General features: G+C 45.5%; 2 long non-coding RNA genes across 2 annotated transcripts; one reads left to right on the forward strand and one right to left on the reverse strand.

Annotated features, from left to right (window-relative positions):
• Nucleotides 1-18,978: 18,978 nt before the first annotated feature.
• On the reverse strand, nt 18,979-19,393 carry LOC144990986 (uncharacterized). Its single transcript, XR_013654872.1, has 2 exons — nt 19,255-19,393; nt 18,979-19,170 (listed from the first exon to the last, which is right to left on the reverse strand). It is a non-coding gene; the product is annotated as an uncharacterized LOC144990986 (long non-coding RNA).
• A 5,659-nt stretch (nt 19,394-25,052) lies between these two features.
• On the forward strand, nt 25,053-27,166 carry LOC144992967 (uncharacterized). Its single transcript, XR_013656999.1, has 3 exons — nt 25,053-25,335; nt 25,638-25,736; nt 25,826-27,166. It is a non-coding gene; the product is annotated as an uncharacterized LOC144992967 (long non-coding RNA).

Consider the following 27,166-nt stretch of genomic DNA (forward strand, 5'->3'; position numbering starts at 1 on the left):
ATAACTAAACTCTGAAATAAGCATTCCCTGAAGCAAGTGTTGAAGTAACTCTAGGATGATAAATAAAATTACGTTTACTCTAAAAATGTTAAATATTTATATATATTAGCATAATTAGAACTATTAAATACTTCCAGAAACTCAATAAAGGGGCCTATACCCTGTTATTTTTAAGCCCTTAATAGTAAGCAATATCCATATATTTGATAATATTACCTTTGGCACACACACAAAATGATTTTTTTAATTAAATATTGGTTATTTTCCTGAGTTTCTTTCCAAACTGGAAATAAGACGACTCATTTTCTTAGTCACCGGCTTTCGCTCCGTGTGTGTGACGTCAATCTCGGCAGATAAAGCCGGCCTCAGGAGCGTGTCTGTGTTTCTCCCAGGAAAACATAAAAAACATCCAAACTTCTGCAAAGATGGATGTGCATATTGTGCATATAAAAATAAAGCACTTTTGACAAACATTCTTGCTCTGCGGAGAAAGTGGGTGTGTGTCTGTGGGCGGTGCCGGCAGCGCAGACTCTTCATGAACGGGACCGTTCTCAATGTGTTCGCGACGTCACCTCATGAGAACCCGCTCGATTTCAGAGGAATACTCAAATGCTTGAATGGGTCAAAATCCCGCTTGGGTGTCTTTTTGTGAGGAATCAACATTATAATTGTCATGGCTAGCGGGCTGAGGCAGACCCAGATGCTGGAACCCCGAAGGATACTCGGCAGGCAATTGGTAAGTATAAGGAGTTTTAATGTGGTAGAACAGGATTTGCAGGGCAGAATGCGTAGAAGATGGTTGGAGGTTCTTGAGGGCGAACACCGTGATCCAAAGGGGAGCCAGAGGGACGTCGAGACAGAAATCAGCGAGAGTTGAGTTCAGGCCAAGTGTTCCAGACGAGAGCGGGATCCGAGCAATAGACAAAACAAGGTATTTGACGTAGAAGCGTAAACCAGAGTGAGACAATACATGAGTCGGCCAGAAGAAGCACCGTGGAGTACAACAAACTAGCGTCGAGTACAGGTCCTGGTTCTCCTTAAGAGTCCAGCCGCTGATGTGGATGACGAGGCACAGCTGGTGTCAGCAGGTGGAACTGATGAGGAGGAGGAGCCGGCTGGGGGTACCGTGACAGTACCCCCCCCCCCAACGACCGCCTTCAGGCGGAACAGGACGGCGATCGGGATGGGCCCGGAAAAAGTCATCGATGAGGCTGCGGTCCAAGATGAAGGAGTGAGGGATCCACGACCGCTCCTCCGGGCCGTAACCCATCTGTCCACCAGATACTGGTATCCACGACCCCGGCGCCGAACATCCAAGACCCGGCTGGCGGTGTAGGCCGGGGCGCCGTCGACGAGCCGGGCGGGTGGTGGGGAAGCGGACGGCTGGCAAAGGGGGCTTTGGTGGACGGGTTTGATTTCGGATACATGGGATGATGGATGAATTTTGAGAGTGGCGGGTAATTTCAGACAGACACAGGTGGGATTGATAATGCGTTCAATGGGGAACGGACCAATGAAGCGCGGTGCCAACTTACGGGACTTGGCTTGGAGCGGAATGTTCCTGGAAGACAGCCACACTTGCTGTCCTGGCACGTAGGTAGGGCTCGCAGTCCGTTGAGAGGGGGGCAGGCCTGTGACGAAGTCCATAGCGATGTGGGACCAGGGTCGATGAGGCGTAGGCAGAGGCTGAAGATGGCCGGCAGGAGGCGAGTTGGAGGACTTGGCCCTGGCGCAGGTGGTACAGGCGGCGATGTACCAATAATACACTAAAAAGCTAAAACAAAAAAGATTTAGCATTTTATGGATCCTAAACTCGCTGCTGGACTGATTAGTACTCATTCATTGTGACCGAAAAATTCCGGTCAGCTTTCAAAATAAGATCATTCAGACTCATAATAAAACGAACTAAAAAAAAATTCATGCAAAATCTGTCCAAATTATATCTGACCAAAAAAGGTTATCGCCGCAAGATCCAAATCAAAACCACTAAATTGTCCGAAAACCCGCCGAATCTGGCAACTCTGTTAGGATGCGCTTCCTTGTTTGACGCCTCGGTGACACGCCGACACACACTGACTGGATGATCGGTGACACGACCCACCACTACTTGTCATCATGTCTGCAAATAAACCTGCTGCACGTGGAAACTACTAGTTGTCTGCCCGTTTGTGACACCGGCTTCTAAAATGCGAAAAGCTGCTGTAACGTGGATGGATTCAACTGCAGAGCAGAACAACCCTCCCGAGCTGCGCATGTTTTTATGAACCACATTTATCATTGCCAGTTAAGAATCAGAATCAAAAAGCCTTTATTGTCATTGTTATACAAGAAACTTGTGACAACAAAATTTCCGGTGCTCTCCAGCTGCTTCAACAATATAAATAAGTAATCTTCTAAAGAACGATAAAAAAATTGTGTTTAACTGAAAAATATACATGTACAAGCTACATAACTTTTCTATATTGCACTATATTGCACATGGGCTTCAAATATTGCACGAGTTACAGATTTTTGTGGGATTCACATTTGTTTAGGAAGTTGACTGCTGAGTGCTATATATCATGTATAGAATAACCCTGTAAGCAAAACACATAACCAAAAAGGTATCTTACCCTGATATCAATAAATGGCCTGGATGAACGGTGCAACAGAAGTCCAGAATCTCCTTGCGTTGATGGACCAGGACGACTGACTGAATCCGTATCAGGAAATGAGCGGGAGATTCAAAACGCAGCAACTGTCCAATCAGTAACGCCTGCTTACCATTTTGAACTTCTTAAACCCCCCTGCGGGCCCTTTGTTTGAGAAAAAATTAAAACGTTCATTCTATTTTTAATTTTTTTTTTTTTTTAATTTTCAACAGTTAAAATATGTTTTTGTAATAACGAAGGTTTGTACTCCAATCAAAAAGTCATTTTATTTACACATTAAAATTTTCTTTAAAAACTAGACTAAACCCATCCAGCTATGAACAAATTTTATTTCAGTGTTAGTGTCAGGTAAGAATGTTTACATGGTAACGCAGATTGACCATTTTTAAATTTTAAAGCTTTGTGTGTCTGTTCATCTGATTTTCTCTCATCCACAGCAAGGATGAGTAGGTTCTACGACTGGGTCATTAGACAACAGCCCTTAATACACTTTTTCCTTTTTCTTGAATTTGTATCTGCTCCACTTGTGTTCTTCTTAAAACAGCACGAGGGGAAGCAGACCTTTGAGAAGAGAAATGTGGTGGACCTTTTCCATCATATGTGCTCTTACCCGCGCATGCGTAAATTGATTCTTGTCTCATTGTCTTTTGTGTTTTATTGTTTTTTTATTTTTTAATTTCCTGACCCTAACACTAACAAAAACTTAGACCCACAGCAGAATCATCTTGGCAGAACAGTACCACAGCAATGGACACCCCAAGTTCTTTTGCAGCCGTTCTGTTGTATCACCATGTGTCACATCTCTAATAACAGGCTTATTGAGAAGTCCATAGGAGGCCAGGTCCAAGCTTGCCAGAGCTTGTGGGACATGCAGAAGGAGGACGCGAGTGTTCGAGGCCCAGAATGACCTTTTTTGGACTTTGTTGCATTTTACAAAATTGCTTGCTGTTATGTTTGACAATTTTCTTTTTCCTTTTCATCTTCTGTGTGCTTTTTGTTCTGCTTTGACATTTCTCAATTCCCCCCTTAATTCCAGGTGTTCCTTTTCCTTACAGGAAGTGCTATTTTATTGTCTTTGTATCTTTTACTTTTTAGAATAATTTGAATTTGTATTTGTGCATTTTCTTTATTTACTATTTTATGTCTTGTTCTTTGTAAACGCCAATGTGCTAAAGATCCAATGAAGCATTAGTATCCTTAGGGACGGTCGCCGAAAGGGGCTCGGGGCCTTAGCAAGCATTTTTCCTGTTCAACTGAATGTTTCTTAAAGATCATTAATGCAAGCTCCACAGGTTTTTCGCTGCTAAACTCATAAATGGATCATCAACAACTTTGAAATGCACATTAAGGCACATTGGTTCTGTTATAGATTATGAGGGCTTGAGACCACAGCTGTTTTGATTGCATGATGTGATGATGTGTTTTTATTTTTTGTGTGACCTCACTTTGTGAGGTCAAGAGAGGGAAACTGAAGGAATTTATTTTTTGTGGTTCTTATTTCTCCTGGGTTTTTATCTTATCTTAATTTCATTGAAGGTTTTCTTTCAGGTTTACTGTGTGTGTGTGTTTCAGCCATTTCAATCAAAAGGGACTTCCTGATAATTGCATATGTAAAGAGGTTTTGATGCTGCAGCTGCAAACTCATCCCCCTCCAGGAGAAAACAGTCTTTGATCTTCTAAGACCATCTGGAAGCCTTAACTGTAGATCTGACATGGACCAGAATTAAATTATCTCCAGGATTCAATTCTAATCATGGGAAACTCTGAAGGTGCCAACTCTCATGAGTAGGACAAACAGTTGGGACTGACTGCCTGTGGAGAAGGATCCGGGCGACTGTGCTGGACCCCCATGGGGACACAGTTGGTGGTCGGACAGAGGTCCGTCTGTGAAATAACCCCCCTGGACGTTTGAAGCTGGAAGCCAGGACCAAATGCTGTAATTCCAAATATGGACTGACGGAGGTAGGCAGGCTCCCTGCCAGCCAATCCGAGCGTCCAGAGGAGGAGTCTGGACGCCATGCTGTGTTACGGAGGAGGAGGCTGAAACCGAGATGTTAAAACAGCTGGACGGAGGAACTTTCGCTGTTCCCAACAGGCTGACACGTTAAGACGTTTGTAATTTGGCGCTGTGTAAGCTCTGAAACTTTGGGAACCCAGATGATCTGTTTTATTTTGTTTTACTCTGTTTTTAGAAATATTGTTAGGGAAATAAATTTGTTAAACTTTATCAGGTCGAATCCCGTGGTTTTCTCCTTCTCGACTTTTTTGAACATGCAACAAGGAAAGTAATCTCAAAGCGACAGATTATTTTCCAACAGTATGCATGATAGATGTTAAACTAATTTTTTTAAGCTAACACAAGTAAAAGAAAAAAATAGCAAATTACTCTTTATGCACATTGTGATTGGTGAAAAGGTGTTACTACTAAGGGGAATATTCTGCTGTGTTCCAACCAATTTCACATTTAAACACTTTCAACATAATTCCAACACAAAAATAAATTAATTAAAATTGCATGCACTAAATTAGATGAACTAAGTGAAATATTAGATATTCACCTCACCCAGCTCACTCTGTTAAGACAGAAACACTGCACAGCTTGAGACAGCACAGAGGAGAGAATCATGACTTTTCTACCTTCCTTGAAGGCCCAAAGTGCTTTACAGTCATAGTTCCATTCACCCTTTCACACACACATTCACAGACTGGTGGTGGCTCCGCTGCCAAACACTGGCGTCAACCTTAAAAACCAGAGTTAAGGTGGGGTTCAGTGTCTTGCCCAAGGACACTTCAACACATGGGCGGGGCAAGGCGAGAATTGAATCTGCAATCTCCCGATCAGAGGTCAACTGCCTCACCGCTGCACCACGGCCGCCCCATACTACCATGGAAGAAGATATTATGAGGGCCCCTGTGAACAAACAGAGATCCGACAGAGCAACATTATCTTTTAAACTTGCACCTTCCCTGCCTGCAAACACAAAGCTATGAGATTCCAGCTGCTCTGCTCAGAGACACGGTGCTCTCTGTGGAGCAGCAGGTTCATTCTAACAGCCACAGATCTTTTTACAAAGTGGGTTGTGGCAAAGTCTCTCTATAAACATTACAAAGAATAATGTCACACACAACTTATGAAGGAAAAGAACTTTAGGTTACAAAAGGAAACATAAAATGAATATTATAGAGCTAGAGCAGATCTTGACGCAACGTAGTTTGTCCAAGTGGGGTTACCGTAGTGTGACGTTAACCTCAGTTGAAAGGACCCAAAAGGGTAATTGCAGGCCGAATAGTTTTGGTACCTACACTGGACTGCTGTCATAGAAAAATGTGCTCCAAATTAGTGTATATATCCCTCTATTATTTTGTTATTGCATTCTCTAGCTCTCTTTTATGCTTATGTACATTTACCAGATTGTACATTTCTTTGATCTTCTTTTTCAAAACGTTACCTTGAGACCTTTGCATCCATAAGTATTGACTGCACATGCATACATGGCCTTTAAAAAAAACCTTGAACCTTGAAGCTCCAGGCTTGTTCTGAATAGGACAGCAACACAACAAACGTTTTATGTTCAAACAAAGTTACCACTTCATTTTAAACTGTGTCATTTTTAAACTTGAATCTCTGTTGGATCCACTGAGCACCAATGAAAAAAGTAAATATTTTTTATTAGGGGCGACAGTGGCTCAGGTGGTTGAGCGGGTCGTCCAATGATCGAAGGGTTGGCGGTTCGATCCCCGCTCCCACCAGCCAAAAATGTCGTTGTGTCCTTGGGCAAGACACTTCACCCTCCCTGCCTCCAGTGTTGCTCCACTGGTGTGTGATTGTGTATGAATGATCCCAGTGATGGTCAGAGGGGCCGTAGGCGCGAAATGGCAGCCACGCCTCTGTCAGTCTGCCCCAGGGCAGCTGTGGCTACAACCGTAGCTTACCATCACCAAGTATGAATGAGGAGTGAATGAATAATGGACATAATGTAAGCGCTTTGGGTGTCTTGAAAAGCGCAGATAAATCCAATCCATTATTATTATTATTATTATTATTTTTAATTGGAAAATTAAATCTAAACTTATATATAACAAAAAAATGCTGACAATCAGAAGAGTCAGCAGGCATACACAGGCATCTTGCCTGTGTATTGCCTAGAAATCTTCAGGGGTTCTGTCATTTTACTCACATTCTTGGATTTTAAGCATATGTCTAGTGACAGAATACAAAACAACCTTTTAAAACACCTGCCTATATGGTTAACCCATAAGAACTCTTGATGTGGTACTTATTTATAGCAAACCATATGGGTCCTACATACAGTGTCCCAGTGACAGACCAGGTCTTCTTTGCCCACCCTGGCTCTTTATCAGGCCTATATGGTTAGCCCATGAGGGCTCCTCATCTGGGACCCATGTAAGTTATACCACATGGGTCCTACATACAGTGGCCAAGTTACAGACCAGGTCCACTTCGCCCACGTAGACTATTTATTTTGCCTATATGGTTAGTCCATGAGGGATCCCCATGTGGGACTCAAGTAGGCCAAACCATATACACTGGCCCAGTTACAGACCAGGTCTTCTTCGTCCACCTAGACTCTTTATTGGGCCTTTATGATTAGCCCATGAGGGCCCCTGATGTGGGACCCATGTAGGTTATAGCATTTGGGTCCCACATACAGTGGCTCAGTTACAGACCAGGTCTTCTTCTCTCTCATAGACTCTTTATTGGGCCCATATGGTTAGTCCATGAGGGCTCCTCATGTGGGACCCATGTAAGTTATCCCACATGGGTCCTACATACAGTGGCCCAGTTACCCACCAGGTCTTCTTTGACCACCTAGATCCTTTAGCGGGCCTATATGGTTAGCCCATGAGGGCTCCTCATGTGGGACCAATATAATTTATACCACATGGGTCCTACATACAGTGGCCCAGTTACAGACCAGGTCTTCTTCTCTCACATAGACTCTTTATTGGGCCCATATGGTTAGTCCATGAGGGCTCCTCATGTGAGACCCATGTAAGTTATCCCACATGGGTCCTACATACTGTGGCCCAGTTACACACCAGGTCTTCTTTGACCACCTAGATCCTTTAGCGGGCCTATATGGTTAGCCCATGAGGGCTCCTCATGTGGGACCAATGTAAGTTATACCACATGGGTCCTACATACAGTGGCCCAGTTACAGACCAGGTCTTCCTTGCCCACCTACATCCTTTAGCGGGCCTATTTAGCCCATGAGGGCTCCTCATGTGGGACTCAAGTGGGCCAAACCATATGGGTCCTACATACAGTGTCCCAGTTACAGCCCAAGTCTTTATGGCCCAGATGCAACCCATATGGGCCTTACTTGGCTGACCTACATGGGTTGTAGCCCACATGGATTCCTTGCAGGGCCCTAACAGGTAACCCATATGGGGGGCCAATGTAAGCAAAAGCTAATGGGGCCTTCAAAGTTTACCCAAAATAAGCCCATGCTCAGTCAGTACCCACATAGCCCACTTCTTTCCCAGTTGGGGCCCACTTGACATAGCTGGCTGGGATATTGCCTGATTTGACTGGTATTGTGAGTCTTTGCTCCACATTACTGTTCAGTGGTAATAAAACAGATTTATTCCAATTAATTGAGTAGTCTGATATGGAGGAGAATTCATCAATAATTGTTGCTGTTTCATTTACATAATGTAAATTATTTAAAAACAGTAACATGTCATCTGTATAGAGACTAATTTTATGATGGCTGTGTTTGGTTTTAATTCCTTTAATGCTCTCATTCTGTCTTATTGCTGCAGCTAGAGGCTCAATAAATATAGCAAAAAGATAGGGGGAGAGTGGGCAACTGGACTCGTGGGATCTTTGTCTGGTTTTAGGAGGAGAATTATGTTGGCTGAGTTAATGTTAGGTGGCATTGATTGGCTTTGCTTGATAAATGTTACATTTCAAAAAATGTTGGGGCCAGCTGTTCCCAAAATTCGTTATAAAACTCTGCAGGAAAGCCATCAGGTCCTGGTGCTTTACCATTAGGCATAAGTAACAGAGCTTCCTGAAGTTCAGACAAAGAGAGCGGAGAGTTTAAGTTTGCCATCTGATCTTCATTTAATCTGGGTAGGTTTATTTTATCAAGAAATGAGTGGATGCTTTGCTCTGATGGGTTAATCTGTGATGTGTATAAGTTTTTTTAAAAGTCTTTAAACGCAATATTGATTTTGATCGGATCATGAGTGACATTTCCTGTTTGGTCAATGATGGAAGTGATTGTTGATTTTTCTTTATTAATTAGCTGATTAGCAAGAAATTTGCCAGATTTGTTTGAGTTTTCAAATCTTTCAAGTCGCAGCCTTTGTATTTGGAATTGTGTTTGTTTATTGATAATGTCATTTAACTGAAGCTTTAGTGTTTTCAGATCTCCCAGAATGTGTTCTCGTGCAAAAGCAGCATAAGCAGTCTCCAGGGTTTTGATTTTATTTACTAGTTCTAATAAATCTGCTTTCTCTTTGTGTTTTTTATGTGTTGAGTAAGAAATGATTTTCCCTCTCATCACTGCTTTTGCTGTTTCCCAAAGAAGACATGGTGAGACATCCGGAGTATTGTTGAATTCTGAGAAGGTTGCCCACTCTTTTTTAAAGAATTCAATAAATTTTCTGTCTTTCAAAAGAGACATATTAAACCTCCAGTTTGTACCTGAGGGTGTGTGTGACGGTGTAGAACCGTCAGCTGCCGCTGCAGGCGCACACACGTGCACACACGCTCGCACACACACACGTGCGCATTGACGCGCACTCACGGACCCGTAAAACACTTCATTTACATTAACTTACCCTTTTCGTTCCGTCCCTATCCCCTGCAGGTGCCCTGGGTGCACACTAGGTTGCAGACTCATCATCCTCATGCATACATTCACACGAAGCACACACGACACCAACATTAGCGTTGGTTTGTTTACCCGGAAGTAACCCGGTAACCCGGAAGTGGTTATGGACACCCCGGGTCATGTGACGCATCGGTCACTGTTTGTATTTATTTCTTTATTAAGGATTATTGTTATTTCTCTGTACATGACACAGAATGTTTCTATGAATGAAACTGTTTATTTCTGTATGTTTATTTATGTTTTTGAACTTTGTAAATTCTTTTCCTCTCTCTTGGGACTGATGGAGAGCAACACCCAGGAGGAGGGGCATACCATTTAAAAGAGAACCAGTTACAGCTGTCAGTGTGGGAGTCTGAGTGGAGAAACAGACGTTGGTTAGCCTTTGTGGAGCAAGTGGTGTGCTCTATTCTTAAATAAAACAAGAATACTTTCACCTTGGCGCCTCTTCCCAATTATGCCCTGGTGGGACCCACGACACGGTGTGAAAATCTCCTTGAAATTTTTTTTTTTTTTTTTTTTTTTAAACTTGTCCTGTCCAACAGCTAGGCAGGCAGATGAGAGCTGAGGGCCTCTTGTGTTGGACATATTTTACTTTAACAAGAGGGGTTATTAATCTTCAGACAAACCAAAGGTATGACTGAACAAACCCCTTTTGTAATTGAGGCCAAACTTTTATTCATTTCAACCATGATTGAAAATCTTTGGTGTTGGACCGGACGGAAAAGGAAAAAAGGGAAGAAGAGGGAGGGATGTCAGAGGGGGGGGGGGGGGTGATAGTGAGAGGGGGGGGGTAAGACCACGAAGCAGCATAAAGCAGACAGGTTTACTGGTTGTTTATCATTACGGTACAGTTCAAATGTAGTACAAAAAGGGCGGGGCCTGTTCACACACACTCAAATATTATCAACACACCTGCTAGCTGCAAAAAAATGTTCACATGTCAACATGTACACAAAACAGATAGTGTTCACGAACGCATACCTATGCCTTTAAACGAACTAGTGTGAAATCTTTCATTCATTCAATCATGCAAACTATAAGTGCAAAGTGAGCTAACACCTGTGCTCAGGTGAGTGTTTATGTTCTTCTAAAATGGATGGTGGAATGTGAAAAGAAGGAGGAGGAGCGCCCAGCCACCCCCACACCCAGACCCCCGCCACAGCAGCAGCGGCAGCCGGAATTCCCCCAACGCCACACGGGAACAGGCAGGGAACGACCGCCCCCCGGGTGACCAAGACCGCCACCCAGGCCAGGGCCAGCAGGACCGCCGCGAGGCCCCCAGAGCCAGAGAGCAGGGAGGCGCGGAGGGAAAGAGAGCGCCGCCCCAGCCCAGCCAGGAAAGCAGCCCCCCCGCCGCGCCGGAAGAGCCCAACGCAGGGCCCCACCGGAGAAGGACGCCCACAGCCCCAGACGAGCACCCCACCACCACCCAGGAGTTCCGGGCATCCCCCCGCCCCAACCCCAGGTACGAGCCAGGACCCCCCAAGGGAGACCCACTCCGCACTCCAGGCAGCCACCCACCCGGCCCACGGTTGGTCCAGGGAGGAGCAAGGCAGGGGCCCGCCGCCCCCGCCCAGGAGGGGGGAACCCCGGGGAAAAAAGGGTGGCCCACAAGGGGTGTTATAAATATGGCCCGACCAGGCTCGGCCATGTTGGAAGTTTGGCGGGGCCCAGCGCCCAGGGGCAAGGACCAGGACCCACCCCCCAGGGACACGAACACCCCCGGCTCAGGTGTAATATGAACCCCCCCACCGTGCGGAGAGAGCACCGCCGGGCCCAGGGAGCCGGCACCCAGGGGACACGGCCACCATCGCCAAGGGGCCCGCACCCCCCACCAGGGAAGGGGTAGGGGACAGATGGACCCAGGTCCCACCTTCCTTGCAAAATGTGTGTGCGTGTATGTGTGTATGAAAGGGTGTGTGTGTGCATGTGTGTGTGTTTATGTTGGAATGTATATATTGAAGGGGGAGGGGTGTGTGTACTAAGGAGGGTGCAGTTAAAATTGGCGTGTAGGGCACTAGGGGGACATCTCCTGATTACTCACAGTGATGTCCCCTCACCCTCCCCACCAAGGGGCCCTAAATGTCTAAGGTGCGGTTAAAATTGGCGGGTAGGGTGCCAGGAGGACATCTGCTGCTTGGTTGCAGTGATGTCCAAAATCCCCCCCTACCATGGACCCTTCATGTCTAAGGTGCAAATAAAACCAAAAGAGGGGGGGCCCACTCCATACGGCAACCATAGGAGGGGGGCCACTGCCAAGTAGCCCCCCCCCAAGGCGCATCGCAGGCTAGACCCCCCACCCCCTCACCCTAATATGAGGTTATATGAGGAAGGGGGTAAGTTGGGGAGAGCTGGTAGACTGTCCCCCGGTGGTCAAACAGCTGTCCCCCAGCCCCCCCCCCCCCCCCCAGCAAAGAGGCCAGGGCCACCCAGCCCAGGGGCCCCACCCCCGGAGGCGCCGACACCCCAGGCCCGGCACCACCCACCCCACACAGAGAGAGACGAGCCAGAGAGCCCCCCCCCCCCCCCCCCCCCGGAGCAAGCCCAGGCCCCCAACCCCGGACGCCGGCCCTAGAGAAGCGCTGGTCAGGCAAGTTGGTTTTGAGATGGATTAGCTGCAAATTTGGACTTTTTGTCAGTTTAAAGGTGTTTAGACAGAGTTCTGACCAGAATCTTTCATCTGTGCTGATGCTCAAATCTGCATCCCATTTTTTTGTTGGAAGAGCAATATTGTTATCTAAATTACATAAAAGTTTGTATATTTTGGAGAGAGTTCTATTCATTGAAAAATTAATCAGAGTGGTAACTACATCTGGTAGCTTTAAATCGTCGTCTTTAAATTTATACTTTTTAGTAATACTTGATTTAAGTTGCTGATATTCCAAGAAGTTATTTATTCCATGTTTGTCTTGAAGTTCCTGGGGAGTTATGAATCTTCTATCAATAATTACGTGCTCTAGTTGTTTTATGCCCCCTGCTTGCCAAGCTGGGAAGTGAATCATTTTTTTGTTAATAAGGATGTCCGGGTTGTTCCAGATGGGTTTCATTTTGCACGGTTGAATTGATGATTTTGATATTTTGAGAAATTCCCACCAGGCTGTTAAAGTGGCATTTATATTAATGGTTTTGAAACAATCCTGTTTTTTAACTGTTTGGCTAATAAATGGTAGCTGTGACAGGTTGATCTTTCCACATAACGCCTGTTCCAAGTCTAACCATGAGTTGGTTTTTGGATTATTTTTTAACCATTTTGAGATGTATTGCAATCTATTTGCAAGAAAGTATTTGTGGAAGTTAGGTAATTCTAATCCTCCACAGCTTTTTGCAGATTTTAAAGTTTTTAGACTAATTATTGCAGGTTTGTTGTTCCATAGAAAGCTTCATATGGATGAGTCTAATGTTTTGAACCATTTTAATGGCGGTTGTGTGGGAATCATTGAGAAGAGATAATTAACCTTGGGTAAGATTTTCATTTTAACCGTGGCTACCTTGCCCATAAGGGACAGAGGCAGGTTGGTCCAGCGTGTTAGATTGTCCTGTATGCTTTTCAGTAATGGGGTGTGGTTTAGCTGCACCAGTTCTGATAGTTTGGGGGAAAAGTGGATACCCAGATATTTGATATTTCCTGTTTTAACTGGAATTGTGAGTCTTTGTTCCATATTCCTGTTGAGTGGTAATAAAACAGACTTTTTCCAATTAATGGAATAGTCTGATATGGAGGAGAATTCATTTATGATCATTGCTGTTTCATTTACAGAATGTAAATTCCTTAAAAACAGTAATATGTCATCCGCATAAAGACTAATTTTATGATGGCTGTGTTTGGTTTTTATTCCTATAATGCTCTCATTCTGTCTTATTGCTGCAGCTAAAGGCCCAATGAATATAGCAAAAAGAGAAGGAGAGAGTGGGCAGCCCTGTCTGGTTCCTCTTCCAAGAAAAAACCTGTTTGAAGTCTGTTTATTAGTTCTAACTGATGCATTGGGGTTGTGATAATATTTTGATCCAATTGATGAATGCTTCTCCAAAACCAAACTTATGGAGGGCGGCAATAAGGAACTTCCAATTTACTCTGTCAAAGGCTTTTTCAGCATCCAGCGATAGTACCGTCATTTCCTGGTTTTCAATGGTGGCAAAGTCTATTATATTAACTAGTCTACGGACATTATCATCCGAGTGTCTGCCTTTGATGAATCCAGTTTGGTCGAAGTGAATTATGTGAGGAGTGATTTTTTTCTATTCTCTGTGCTAGTGCTTTGCAGATAATTTTTACATCTGCATTGATTAGAGAAATAGGGCGATAGCTTGAAGGGCTAGTGGGATCTTTGTCTGGTTTTAGAAGAATTATGTTGGCTGAGTTCATGTTAGGTGGCATTGATTGGCTCTCATTAATAGATGTGACCGTTTTATAAAATGTTGGTGCCAGTTGTTCCCAGAATTCTTTATAAAACTCAGCAGGAAAGCCGTCAGGCCCTGGTGCTTTACCATTGGGCATAAGTAACAGAGCTTCATGAAGTTCAGACAGCGAAAGCGGAGAATCTAAGTTTGTGATTTGATCCTCATTTAGCCTGGGTAGTGTCATGGCGCTCAAGGCGTGAGAACCCAGATGCTGGAACCCAGAAGAAAGACAGGTGAGTATTTGGTGAGAAAGGATTTATTGATTCTCCAAAGCTGGTAGTAGTTGTGGATGAATGAGGTCCGGTCTTGACGGCGGCTGATGGCGTGGCTGGAGGGCTTAAAGCGGTGAGTGTGATCCGGGAGGTCTTCAGATGATCCCAAGAGCCACAGAGTGGAAGGCAGTGCTGACGTCACTCGTGAGATGTGGGTATCCTGAGACAAAGGAGCAAGAGTTAGTGCAAGGCTGGGAGCAAGGCATGAGCGCTTAGACTGTGAACCAGGCTTAGTCACCATAATGGGCAACGAACTGGCGTCGAACTGATGAGTGAGGTCTCCTTTTAAGCAGCATGGCAGATGAGGTGAGTGAAGTCAGCTGGTGGCAATCAGGGAGCAGAGCAGGCAGGGCTGGAGGGGGAGGAGTCTGCCAGGCACCATGACAGTACCCCCCCCTCAACGACCGCCTCCAGGCGGTCCGGGGCGCCGATCCGGGTGCGAACGGAAAAAGTCAGAGATGAGGGTAGGGTCCAGAATCAAAGAACGGGAGACCCATGAGCGTTCTTCCGGACCATAACCCTCCCAGTCCACGAGGTATTGATGGCCACGACCCCGGCGACGGATGTCCAAAATCCGGCTGACGGTATAAGCCGGGGCGCCGTCAATGAGCCGGGCGGGTGGAGGGGAAGCGGACGGCGGGCACAGAGCGCTGTCCATCACAGGCTTTATTTGCGAGACATGGAACGAAGGATGAATTTTGAGGGCAGCTGGGAGTCGGAGGCGAACACAGGCGGGATTGATGATTTTGTCGATGGTGTATGGACCTATGAAACGGGGGGCAAGCTTGCGAGAAGTGGCATGAATGGGAATATTGCGAGAGGAGAGCCAGACCTTTTGCCCAGGATGATAGGTGGGTCCCTCCACCCGGTGACGGTTAGCTGAACGACAGTTGTTCTCCCTGGTACGTTGCAGTGCTGCCCTGGTACGATGCCATGTGTCCTGGCAGCGGCTGAGGTGTTCTTGCACCGAGGGAACAGCGAGATCCAGCTCGTGTGAAGGGAACAGAGGTGGTGCGTAGCCTAGAGCAGCCTCGAACGGGGACAATCCTGTAGCAGAGGATGGGTGAGTGTTGTGGGCGTATTCTGCCCAAACGAGGTACCTGGACCAGTCGGATGAGTTCTGGTCGGCGACACAACGGAGCATGGTTTCAAGTTCTTGATTTGCCCTCTCTGCTTGGCCATTCGATTGAGGATGGTACCCAGATGTGAGGCTTATGGTGGCTCCCAGAGCACCACAGAAGGTCTTCCACACCTGGGAGATAAACTGAGGGCCCCGGTCAGAGATGATATCAGCCGGGATCCCGTGGTGACGGAACACGTGCTGGGTGAGGATCTCTGTGGTTTCTGTGGCTGAGGGTAACTGTGGGAGCGGAATGAAGTGGACAAATTTAGAGAATCGATCGATGACTGTGAGAATGACAGTGTTACCCAGTGAAGGTGGGAGACCAGTGACAAAGTCCAGAGCAATGTGGGACCAAGGGCGGCAGGGAATGGACGGAGGATGCAGAAGGCCAGAAGGAGGTGAGTTCGAGGACTTTGAGCGTGCGCAGGTGGTGCAGGCGGCAACGTACTCCTTCACGTCCTTCCTCATAGTAGGCCAAAAGAACCGCCGACGGAGGAGGTTGATGGTCCTGGTGACTCCTCCGTGGCAGGCAATGCGTGAGGCATGGGCCCATGTGATAGCGTCGGACCTGAGAGACCGGGGAACATAAAGAGTGCCGTCAGGGGGAACCGGGTGACCAGGATCCTCACCTTGTGCCTGGAGGACTTTATTTTCGATATCCCAGGTGAGGCTTCCAATGATGCAGGTGGGAGGTATGATGGTGGCCATAGTGTTATCCTGGTCGTCAGAAGAGCTGTATTTCCGGGAAAGGGCGTCCGGCTTGATATTGCGGCTTCCAGGTCTGTATGTTATAGTGAAGTTGAACCGGTCAAAAAATAGACACCAGCGGGCCTGACGAGAATTTAAACGCTTGGCGGAACGGAGGTATGAGAGGTTCTTGTGATCAGTCCAGACAATGAATGGGTGGACCGCACCCTCCAGCCAATGACGCCACTCTTCGAGTGCTAACTTAATAGCCAGGAGTTCACGGTTGCCCACGTCGTAGTTGCGCTCCGCGGGAGTAAGTTTCTTGGAGTAGTAGGCGCAGGGCTTGAGCTTGCCAGATGTCTCCTCACGTTGGGACAGGACGGCCCCTACGCCAGAGTCGGAGGCGTCAACTTCGACTACAAATTGTCTGGTGGGATCGGGCTGAATCAGGATGGGAGCGGAGACAAAGAGACTTTTGAGGGTGTCGAAGGCTTTTTGAGCAGAGGAATCCCAATGATAAGCCCGAGCAATGGAGGTGAGTTTAGTCAGGGGGGCGGCAATGGCACTGTAATTACGGATGAACTGCCTGTAAAAATTGGCGAACCCCAAAAACTGTTGGAGTTTCTTTCGGGAGTTAGGGGGTTCCCATTTGGAGACAGCTTCGATCTTTACCGGGTCAGGACGGATGCTGCCTGCCTCAAATATATAACCCAAGAAGGGGATTACTGTGGCATGGAATTGACATTTCTCTGCTTTGACGAAGAGATGATTCTCAGATAAACGTTGTAGAACCTGCCGAACATGTTCAGGATGTTGCTCAGGGTTTTTGGAGTAGATAAGGATATCGTCGAGGTATACAAAAACAAACCGGTTGATGAAGTCCCGAAGAACGTCATTAACGAGACGTTGAAAGACGGCAGGAGCGTTGGTCAACCCAAATGGCATAACCAGATATTCATAGTGGCCAAGAGGGGTATTGAAGGCAGTTTTCCACTCGTCACCTTCCTTAACTCGAACGAGGTGGTAAGCGTTGCGCAGATCAAGTTTAGAGAAGATGCGAGCTTCCTGAATGGAATCAAAAACAGAACTAATCAGAGGGAGAGAGTATTTATCCTTAACAGTGATCTGATTAAGTTCTCTATAGTCAATGCAGGGTCTGAGGGTTTTATCCTTCTTCTCGACGAAGAAAAACCCCGCCCCGACTGGTGAGGACGAGGGACGGATGTGTCCAGAAGAAAGCGCCTCCTGGATGTAACTCTCCATAGCTACTTTCTCAGGACTGGAAAGATTAAACAGTCTGCCTTTAGGGAGAGGTGCACCATCGAGTAGCGTGATGGAACAATCGTAAGGCCGGTGCGGGGGTAAGGTGCCGGCCTTAGTTTTGCTAAAGACAGCGCGGAGGTCGTGATAACAACTAGGTACTTTAGAGAGATCAATTTCTTCCGGGGAGCTAGACGGGGAAGAGCTGACAGGCGGAATAGCAGATTGCAGGCAGTTAGCGAGACAAAACTCGCTCCAACCAGTGATACGACGACGCACCCAATCAAACTGTGGGTTGTGACGTTGGAGCCAGGAAAACCCCAGCACCACAGGATTTTGGGGGGTACGAGTAACGAAGAACCGGGTGAATTCCCTATGATTTCCGGAAGAAACCAGTAGAATAGGTTTGGTGCTATGCGTAATGATAGAAAGCTGCTGACCTCCCAACCCAGCCGCTTTAACCGGCGAAGGAAGAAGTTCAGTGGGCAAAAACAGACGAGAAACAATACTATGGTCAATAAAGTTTTGTTCTGCACCAGAGTCAATTAAGGCGTGGAGGTCCAAAGTTTCAGAGGCATGACATAGCTTGACAGGGATTTGAAGAAAGTCTTTAGGGCATGACCTGAAGGTACCTGCCCGTGGCCTGTCTTCTAGCGGGGGGGTTTGTGAGTTTAAACGTAAACTGCACTGGTGTACCTGGTGTCCTGACTGTCCACAGTAAAAACACGCCCCCTCGGCCCGTCGGCGCCGTCTTTCCTCTGCAGAGAGCTTAGAATGGCCGATTTGCATTGGTTCGTCCAATTGGCTGTGGGGGGGTTCAGCTGGAATCACTGGTGGAACGTGTGATGTAGTACCTTGAACAGGAGTAGATGAGTTCTTGCGAGTAGGCGGAGGTCTCTCGTGTTGTCGCTCACGTAAACATGTGTCTGAGCGAAGGGCAGCAGTGACGAGTTCCTCAAATGAATGGGTTTCCGGTTGTGAGCACAGGTGGTCTTTTATGGCTTCATTCAAAGATTGGTAGAAGACCCCTCGTAATGCTGGGTCTGTCCAGCCTGCCTCCACCGCCAGTATCCTAAAATCAATGACATGATCGCTGACTGATCGGTTATGCTGTTTGAGGGCGAGGAGCTTACGTGCGGCTTCCTCCTGTTTGCGAGGTTGGTCAAACACCAGCTTGAATTCCTCCAGGAAACGTTCATAGGTTAGATGTGCGACAGGATGTATGGCCAGAAACGCCTGGGCCCACTGCAGAGCTTTGTTACGGAGAGCATTAATGATCAAGGTGATTTTGCCAAGATCGGAGTTATAATACCTTGGGGCTTGCTGAAACAGCAGGCGACACTGGAGAAGGAAACCCCCACAGGCTTCGACGTCACCGTAATATGGTTCGGGCTGTGGGCGGAAGTTTTCAGGCGAGGGAGCGGAGGCGGAATCAGCGACGACACCGGAAGCAGAGGGAGCTGCTGCGGGGGGAGCCATCTGACCTGAGAGATCCATTAGTGATTGCGTTAAGCCATCCAAACGCCGAAAAAGTTCCTGCTGGGCAGAAGCAACTTGCGACAAGGCGTCGGTTTGGCAGCCCAGGGCGATACCCTGCTGATTGATGGCGTAGCGAAGTTCTTCTGGGTCAGCTGGGTCCGGAGTTTGGCCAGTTCGTTCTGTCATGGCGCTCAAGGCGTGAGAACCCAGATGCTGGAACCCAGAAGAAAGACAGGTGAGTATTTGGTGAGAAAGGATTTATTGATTCTCCAAAGCTGGTAGTAGTTGTGGATGAATGAGGTCCGGTCTTGACGGCGGCTGATGGCGTGGCTGGAGGGCTTAAAGCGGTGAGTGTGATCCGGGAGGTCTTCAGATGATCCCAAGAGCCACAGAGTGGAAGGCAGTGCTGACGTCACTCGTGAGATGTGGGTATCCTGAGACAAAGGAGCAAGAGTTAGTGCAAGGCTGGGAGCAAGGCATGAGCATGAGCGCTTAGACTGTGAACCAGGCTTAGTCACCATAATGGGCAACGAACTGGCGTCGAACTGATGAGTGAGGTCTCCTTTTAAGCAGCATGGCAGATGAGGTGAGTGAAGTCAGCTGGTGGCAATCAGGGAGCAGAGCAGGCAGGGCTGGAGGGGGAGGAGTCTGCCAGGCACCATGACAGGTAGGTTTACATTATTAAGAAATGAGTCAATACTTTGCTTTGACGGATTGATCTGCGGTGTGTACAAGTTTTTATAAAAGTTTTCAAATGCGTTATTAATCTTGACCGGGTCATGAGTGACATTTCCTGTTTGGTCCGTAATAGGGGTGATTGATGATTTTTCTCTATTCATTTTAAGCTGATTAGCCAGAAATTTGCCAGATTTATTAGAGTTTTCAAATCTTTAAGTCGTAGCCTTTGTATTTGAAATTGTGTTTGTTTATTAATGATGTCATTTAACTGCAGCTTTAAATTTTTCAGATCTCCCAGAATGTGTTCCTGTGCAGAAGCAGCATAAGCAGTCTCCAGGGTTTTGATTTTATTTTCTATTTCTAATAAATCTGCTTTCTCTTTGCGTTTTTTGTGCGTTGAATAAGAAATGATTTTCCCTCTCATGACTGCCTTTGCTGTTTCCCAAAGAATGCACGGTGGGATGTCTGGAGTATTGTTGAAGTCTAAGAAGGTTGCCCACTCTTTTTTAAAGAATTCAAGAAATTCCTGGTCCTTTAACAGAGACGTATTAAACCTCCAGGTTGTACCAGAGGGTGTGAATTTTTCCCTAGAAATGTTTACAGAGACTGGTGCATGATCACTGATAATAATTGGATGGATATTGGAGCTTTGAATATTTTTTAAAAGAGAGTTGCTGATTAATAAATAGTCTAAACGGGAGTGTGAGTGGTGAACTGGAGAGAAAAAGGTGAACCCTTTAGTGTTTGGATGACATGAGCGCCACGCGTCGCAGAGACCCAAATCATTCATGTACTGCTTTAGAATACTTGCAGACCGCCATGTACGCTGATTTGCTGCTGTGCTGAGTCTGTCAAGTTCAGGGTCCAAAACAAGGTTGACGTCTCCTCCTATAATGATTGTGGAGTCAGAGTGAACTGAGAGTGAGGTGAAGAATCTGTGAAAGAAGGAAGAGTCGTCAACATTAGGGCCATAAACACTCGCTATACAAAAGTCCTTATTCTGAATGGATATATTAATGATTACAAATCTGCCTTCTGGGTCAGTAACTGTATCCTTATGAGTAAAATTAAGATTTTTATTAATTAAAACAGCAACTCCTCGTTGTTTGGAGTTGTAACTGGCAGAGTATATAACTGGAAATTGTAAGCAGCACATAAGGTGGTTCAAATAATTTGATAAATGGGTCTCCTGCAGTAGAGCTATATCTGCTTTTAGAACATCCAGGTGATTTAACACTTTCAGTCTCTTTGGCTCAGAGCCAAGTCCACGCACATTCCAGCTAACGATGTTAAGACTGTTCATAACTGCTCTGACTGAAAAGGTGTAAAGCTAAGTAGTGCTTGTGTACCAGTCCGTGTGCGCGTGCCCGCATTGAGAAGCGCTATGCGCGTGAACGTTTTCTGGCTATGTGAGCTGCGTGTCGCGTGCGTCCTATGAGAGCCTGTGTGAGGTGATTGCAGTATGTCGGCGTGTGTGTGCGGGATCGCATGTGCACGCCCGTGTGTGCACTTGTGTGCGCGCGCGCCCGTTCCGTGCATAAATAAATACTTACCGAGGATGAGTTGCTTCCAGGTGATTTACATATGATGAGGGGGGAGGGGGGGGGGGGGAGAGTAAAGGAAAGAAAAAAAGAGATAGAAGGGAAAACGAAAACAACAACAAAACAACAATAGAAACATGAGTGGGACTGAGGTGAAGAAGAAAAAAAGACTGTTTTCCTGAGATCGAGGTGTGGATTATTGATGATCCGGTTTTCCACTCATTGAAGTAAGTTTAGCGGGTTTCTTCTGGGCAGCGCAGATGTTCTCAGCGCGGATCTGAAAGCCTTCAGCACAGCCAGGGGGTGATCTCCGGGTCCCGGAACAGCCGGCCGTCCATGTAAAGTTTGTCAACGGCCACAACCGCTCTCGAACCGGCAGTAAGATGCTTCCTCCTCAGCGGGAACAGGATCTTCCTTCTACGGAGGATGTCTGCCGGGAACTGGTCGTTCACGCTGAAGTGCTTTCCCTCCAGGACTGAAGATCCAGGAGGGTTTCCTTGATGGATTGGTTCTCCTCAGATAGACGAACGGTGTCATTGCTCAGGGCCTTGACATTCTCTCTGAGGGCCTGGTTCTCCGCTGCGAGCTCCCGCACCTGCTGCTGGCTGAACTCCAGAGAATCCTGCAGGCTTTGGAACTCTCTGTGGAGGATCTCCAGCAGATTAAGGCGGCAATCAAGGCTGGAGAGCTTTTTAATCAATCGAGTCTAGGATGTCGCTCACGCCGCTGCCTGGAGAGGAGGCAGCCCCGGAAGAGTCTTCAGGTTGTCCACACTTGGAGGAGGGGGTGGTGGTTTTCCCCATGACGCAGGTATTGTAACACTCGTCAATGAATTTCTCCAGGTCCTCCAGGCTGACAAAAGCTTAATAGTCTTAACAGGTTATGTTAGTTTGCTGGAATTTTTTTAATATGGCGGAATAATGAAACAAGATCGAAAATGTTTGTTCAAATGCTTACGCGCCACCAAGTTGACTCACCACACTCATCTCGTTGGGTCTCGTGATACTACAGCATCAGCGCCCCCTACAGCACTTACGTAACATTAATCGTCTACGCCCCTCCCTCACCGTCCCCTCTGCTTCTATCCTTGTTCACAGTCTGGTTCCTTCCTGTTTAGATTACTGCAATTCCCTCCTCTTTGGTCTACTCAATAAGCTTCAACTGGTCCAGAACTCAGCGGCCCGTATCATCTCCAGAGCCCCACCCTTCCGTCATATCACCCCGGTTCTCCACCAGCAGGTTCTTCCCAGAACCTCCAGAATCAAACTCCTCCTGTTCACCTGTAACGCCCTCCATAACCTGGCCTCGTCCTTATCTCTCCGACCTCATCCATATCAAAACCCCCTCTCGTTCTCTTCGGTCCTCCTCCTCTGTTCAGCTCTGTCTTCCTCCGGCCCGACTCGTCACCATGGGAACCAGAGCTTTCAGCTGCTCTGCTCCCAAACTCTGGAATTCCCTCCTGACCTCCATAAAATGGACTCTCTACCAACTTTCAGATCTAAACTCAAAACTCATCTTTTTATTTCTGCCATCCCATCCTGATTCACTTTTGATTTTGTCTTTTATATTTATTGTGCTTTTAATGTCTTTTTTAACCTCTGTTTTGTAAAGTGTCCTTGGGTTTTATGAAAGGCGCTTTAAATAAAATTGATTATTATTATTATTATATCACGTAAAATCCAATTTTTGATCTTTTAAGTGTAATATAATGTTGGAATTATACTAGTTGGGAAAATTTCATGACTTCAACGTAGAGCGGGCCTCTGCAGCAGCAAATGGAAAACGAAGTAACTGTTAAACTGTGCTGTAAGACACATAAGGGATAATGAATGAGGTATCCCTGATCAGAAATGAATGGGTGACGCCGAGCCGTGAACCGTCCGACACAATTCATTTCTGACAATGGACACCTCGAAGGGCATTATCCCACTTATACCATGGTCACCTGTGAAATAAAAATTAATCAATTATTAGCTCTATAATCTTTTTTTTTTTTTAACATTAAATATTTTTTTAAAAGAACTAGGCTATATGGTAACAGCCCCAGAAGCAGCCTCTGGCTCTGCTGCTGGATGAGGTCTAACAAGCAGAGGAAAGCGGTTTATATGCTAAAAATCACCTTCAGGGATCCAAAGCTTCATTTCAGAGGAAAGTTCTCCTCTTCCTGCTTGTTTTTGTCCAGATGATGACGATCAAGTTGGTTTCAAAGAAACTAAGTGCATCAGTCGTTTCCTAGATTGCTTTGATGGAAGAAATGAACTCTGATCCATAAATGTGATCAAAAAACTATTTCTGTCATGAATTCAGAATAAAGTGATCCATACACACGTATTTATGTTGGTGTTCTTGGTCCAATGGGACAGAGGTCCAGTCATGTCCATTGTCAGATAAATGCATAAAGAAAAACAATAAGAAACCACAAACCATAACAAGAATCAAGTTTCTTATGCACAAGGGAGAAAAGATGTCCGCCACGCTTCTCTTCTCAAAGGTCTGCTTCTCCCATGCACCTTTTATTAAGAACACAAGTAGGAGGTTACAATTTCCAAATAAAAAGACAAGCTGAAAAGTTCATTGGGGGGTGTCGTATAATTAACCATTTGGGAGGGTTTTCAGTTCAAACAGTATTCCTTATTAGCTAAGGACAGTGTTTCGTAAAACCCCTTCATCCTAATTAGGGATGAGAAGCAGATGAACAAACACACAAAGTTGTTTCTAAAAAGGTAAAAAAGTAAATCTGAGTTAACATTTAAAATACATCTAAACATATACATTTAACCTTTGCGCTATCTTAGATGACCCCACCCTTACTTTGACCTGTTATTCCTACCATGACAAAGGTGGATAAAGGTGGAAAGATTTCATGTAATCCATGGACACCAGTTAAGATCACAAATCATTGAAGAAAAAAGGTTCATCGACTGTCTAGTGGGTCTAGATGACCCAACTCCCAACGTTAAAGTGCCCAGGATAGAAGAAAGGGTTACACAATGATAACAATAAAACAATATCTTTCACATTCATCATAGAGTCATTTGAAGGACACAGATCTTTTCTACTGGGATCAACAGTGGAATGACGTCTGGCCACCTATGTTCCACCTTTCTGTTGCCATGGTTACCATCTGGTAAGAGCAATGATACAGAACATTCAGGCGATGAGACCGGAAATACTTTTTTAGGAGGGCCTGATCACTTTTTACTGGACCCCCTGCAGCCAATCAGAGTCCAATATTCACCTGGACTGTGGGACGGGATACAGCTGAAACTTGCTGCTGCACCTTAGAAAAACAGTAGAGCGCTGACAAGTTTGATCCAAGTCCATAATACTGTACCTGTTCAGTTGAAGCCACTGAGACATGTTACCTTGCCAACCCGCTGTATTATCAAAACAATTGTTTCTCTAAATGCCATGAACCAAGAATTCCTTTGCAATTCGTCAGTGGTTTGCACATAACACATCCAGGTTTGCATAGTCATTTCCATTGATTCCATCTATGACTGCAGAGGAAAACTTCTGGCAGAAGCAGCTGCATTGACACCACAGACATAATCCCAGTGACTCTCACAGGACTAAACCTTTGATTACTGCTGTGAAAATAGAAATTTTTTTCAGCATAGAAGTATTGGTGTTCAGGCAAACTGCTGGACCTAGTTTGAGATGAATTCAAGAGAAAAAGTCTGAATTTCTTCCGAGAAATTGGCACGTGTATGAAATGTCTGAACGATCTGATGTTTGAAGGCAGACCTACATTTCCACCTTATAAGGTTACTTTACACTGCTGGGTTTGCATCAGAACCTTTAAGGCCAGTAAATCCATCTTCATAGTTTACACTTGTGAAATCAGCAGCTCATGCTTTTTGTCATGAACAAATGAAGCACAAACACCATCAGGCAGTCAGGTCCAGAAATCCTTTGGTGCTGTAGCCTTGATGCAGAAACAGAACGGTCCTTTGAATGCATCTCCGTTTTTTTAGGTGGAAGACTTGAAGCGTGTGCAGTAATGAATGAGTTCATCTTCTCACCCTCCAGAGTTTTTTTTACTATATATATATATATATATATATATATATATATATATATATATATATATATATATATATATATATATATATATTTTTAATACACATCCAACTTTCTATTTTTCAGATGACAACAGAACCTCTGGTTTCCAAACCTTTCACTGGGAAGTTCTGTCTGGGTTTGTTTAAAGGAAAGTGTGACCAGAGCAGAGGCGTGCCACCTTGTGGTGCTGCTGCAGCAGGATCTGGACAAGCTGAAGAGTCTGATAAGGACAATGTTTCTCTTCTATGATCAGAGGGAGGCGTCCAGTCCAGTCATGCAGGTCCAGATCGATGTGTGCATCCAAAATAAGAAAGCGTGAGTAGTCAACATGTTCTAAAATTAATTCAATAAAGTTCATTGTGTCTCCAATGTTTAAGAACTCTTGTTCTAAAATTTCAAAATAAAAGGTACCTTTATATTCTGAAAAAAATGTGAGAGAACAAAGAAAAAAAAGAGAGCTCCGTGAACTTGCTTTGGTTGATGTTTTCATTGAAATCGTGTGCGAAAATTTCTGTTTGTTAGTGACTGGTGTTGGTGGGGTCTACTTATGCCGAGATGGCACTGTGTTCTGTTAAAAAGGGTTCTGACCCACGCTTTTGTTTCTGTCTACCACTTAGACTGGACTCAACAGGAGTTGGTCCAGAAGACCCTCACCCAGCCTCTTATGGAGCAGTTCAGGAAGCTGCTCTTTCAGGCTGTTCCTGCACAACTGGCAGGTCAGACGTTATTAGTGCTCTTCTTCCTCTCACATTTTTTTAACAAACTCGGGTCCATCCTTGATGCTTTCGGTTTTATATTTACACAGAAGTTGGTTCCAGTATTAAAGAACTATATTCCAATGATAGTACTTCAATAATATTACTCAAGTGGAGGGGAAAAGTGAGTCTTCCAAATATCATCTTGGTTGTGATGATCATTCATGCATTTTCTAAAAGTTACAACACATACGGTACGTTTGTTTTGTTCTCCATTGATTCAATTTCTACTGGTTGACAGAGGAGCTTTTGTACTTTCAACTTTTTAAAAGTCAAGATAAGTGAATATGTTTTTGACGAAGAGGTAAGTCTCGTCCCTGATCTGTAAACAATACAGACGCTTCCACCTGCAAATGAAACCATTGCAGAAAAGACCCCTTTACCCTCTCAGGTGGTTTTTCCCGCACAGCTGTGCCACAGCATCTGTTGTCAGAGGAGGCGTCCGTGTTGATGAACCACATGGAGCGGCACGCCCTAGTGGCACAGGTGGATTGTGTGTAGGATGTGCTGGAGGTCAAAGGTGACCAGTGGAGCCGCAAGCTAACGGTGTACCTGGTGGATAACACCTTAGAGGACGAGGACATGTTGATCCACAGCATCATGGCTGACATTGAGTGACCTTTCCTCTCTGTGCATCATTTTTTGATGTTACAGGTTGAAAATAAAAATTTTAAACCAACCATAACTGGAGGATTCTGTCATTTTTTAAATGTATTCAAGTTCTAATGTTTTTCTGTTTATTTTCCATATGTTGTTGTTCACCTTTCAGCAAATCAGCTTTCACAGCTTCACACAGGTGGTTTGGCAGAGGTCCGCCGCCAGATGCCCTTCCTGAGACAACCCTGCATATTTTCTGTTTTCAAACAAATGTTCTGGTATAATCGTCAGGCAGATTTTCCTAAGCCTGGTGTATGAGCACAAGACATTATTCTGACGTTTTGCCGCCTAGGTCAAACTAAAATGTTCTTCTGGCTCAGTGACTGTAAATCAAGTTCTTATTGGCTGCATCCATTTGGAGCAGTTTTCTGTTCTTTGAACTGCAGGGGGGTATTCCAGAAAGCAGGTTATGCTAGTTACCATGGTAAGTTTGAGGCTAAGGAAGTGGATAACCTCAGCTTTCGGTACCAAAAACAGAGGTTTGTTTCAGGGTATGCATGGTTGCCATAGCAACTCATGCTCTGAACATAACCTGGTCTGGAGCAGGTTTAGTTGAAGGTTAGTTTGTTTTCAGAGAAGTGAAGCAGCGTGGCGTGTCCATTTGAAGATGATTTAGTGGATGAAGAAGCTCAGATAATATTTTTTCCACCGTGAGAGGGTGATAAGACCACATATGGATGTTGGAAAGATAAACGTTTTACTTTGATCTAACTTAATTCTTTGCTTCAGTTAAG

This window comes from Oryzias latipes, chromosome 1, assembly GCF_053564925.1.
Source record: "Oryzias latipes strain Hd-rR chromosome 1, Olatipes_Hd-rR_3.1".
Taxonomy (NCBI): Eukaryota; Metazoa; Chordata; class Actinopteri; order Beloniformes; family Adrianichthyidae; genus Oryzias; species Oryzias latipes.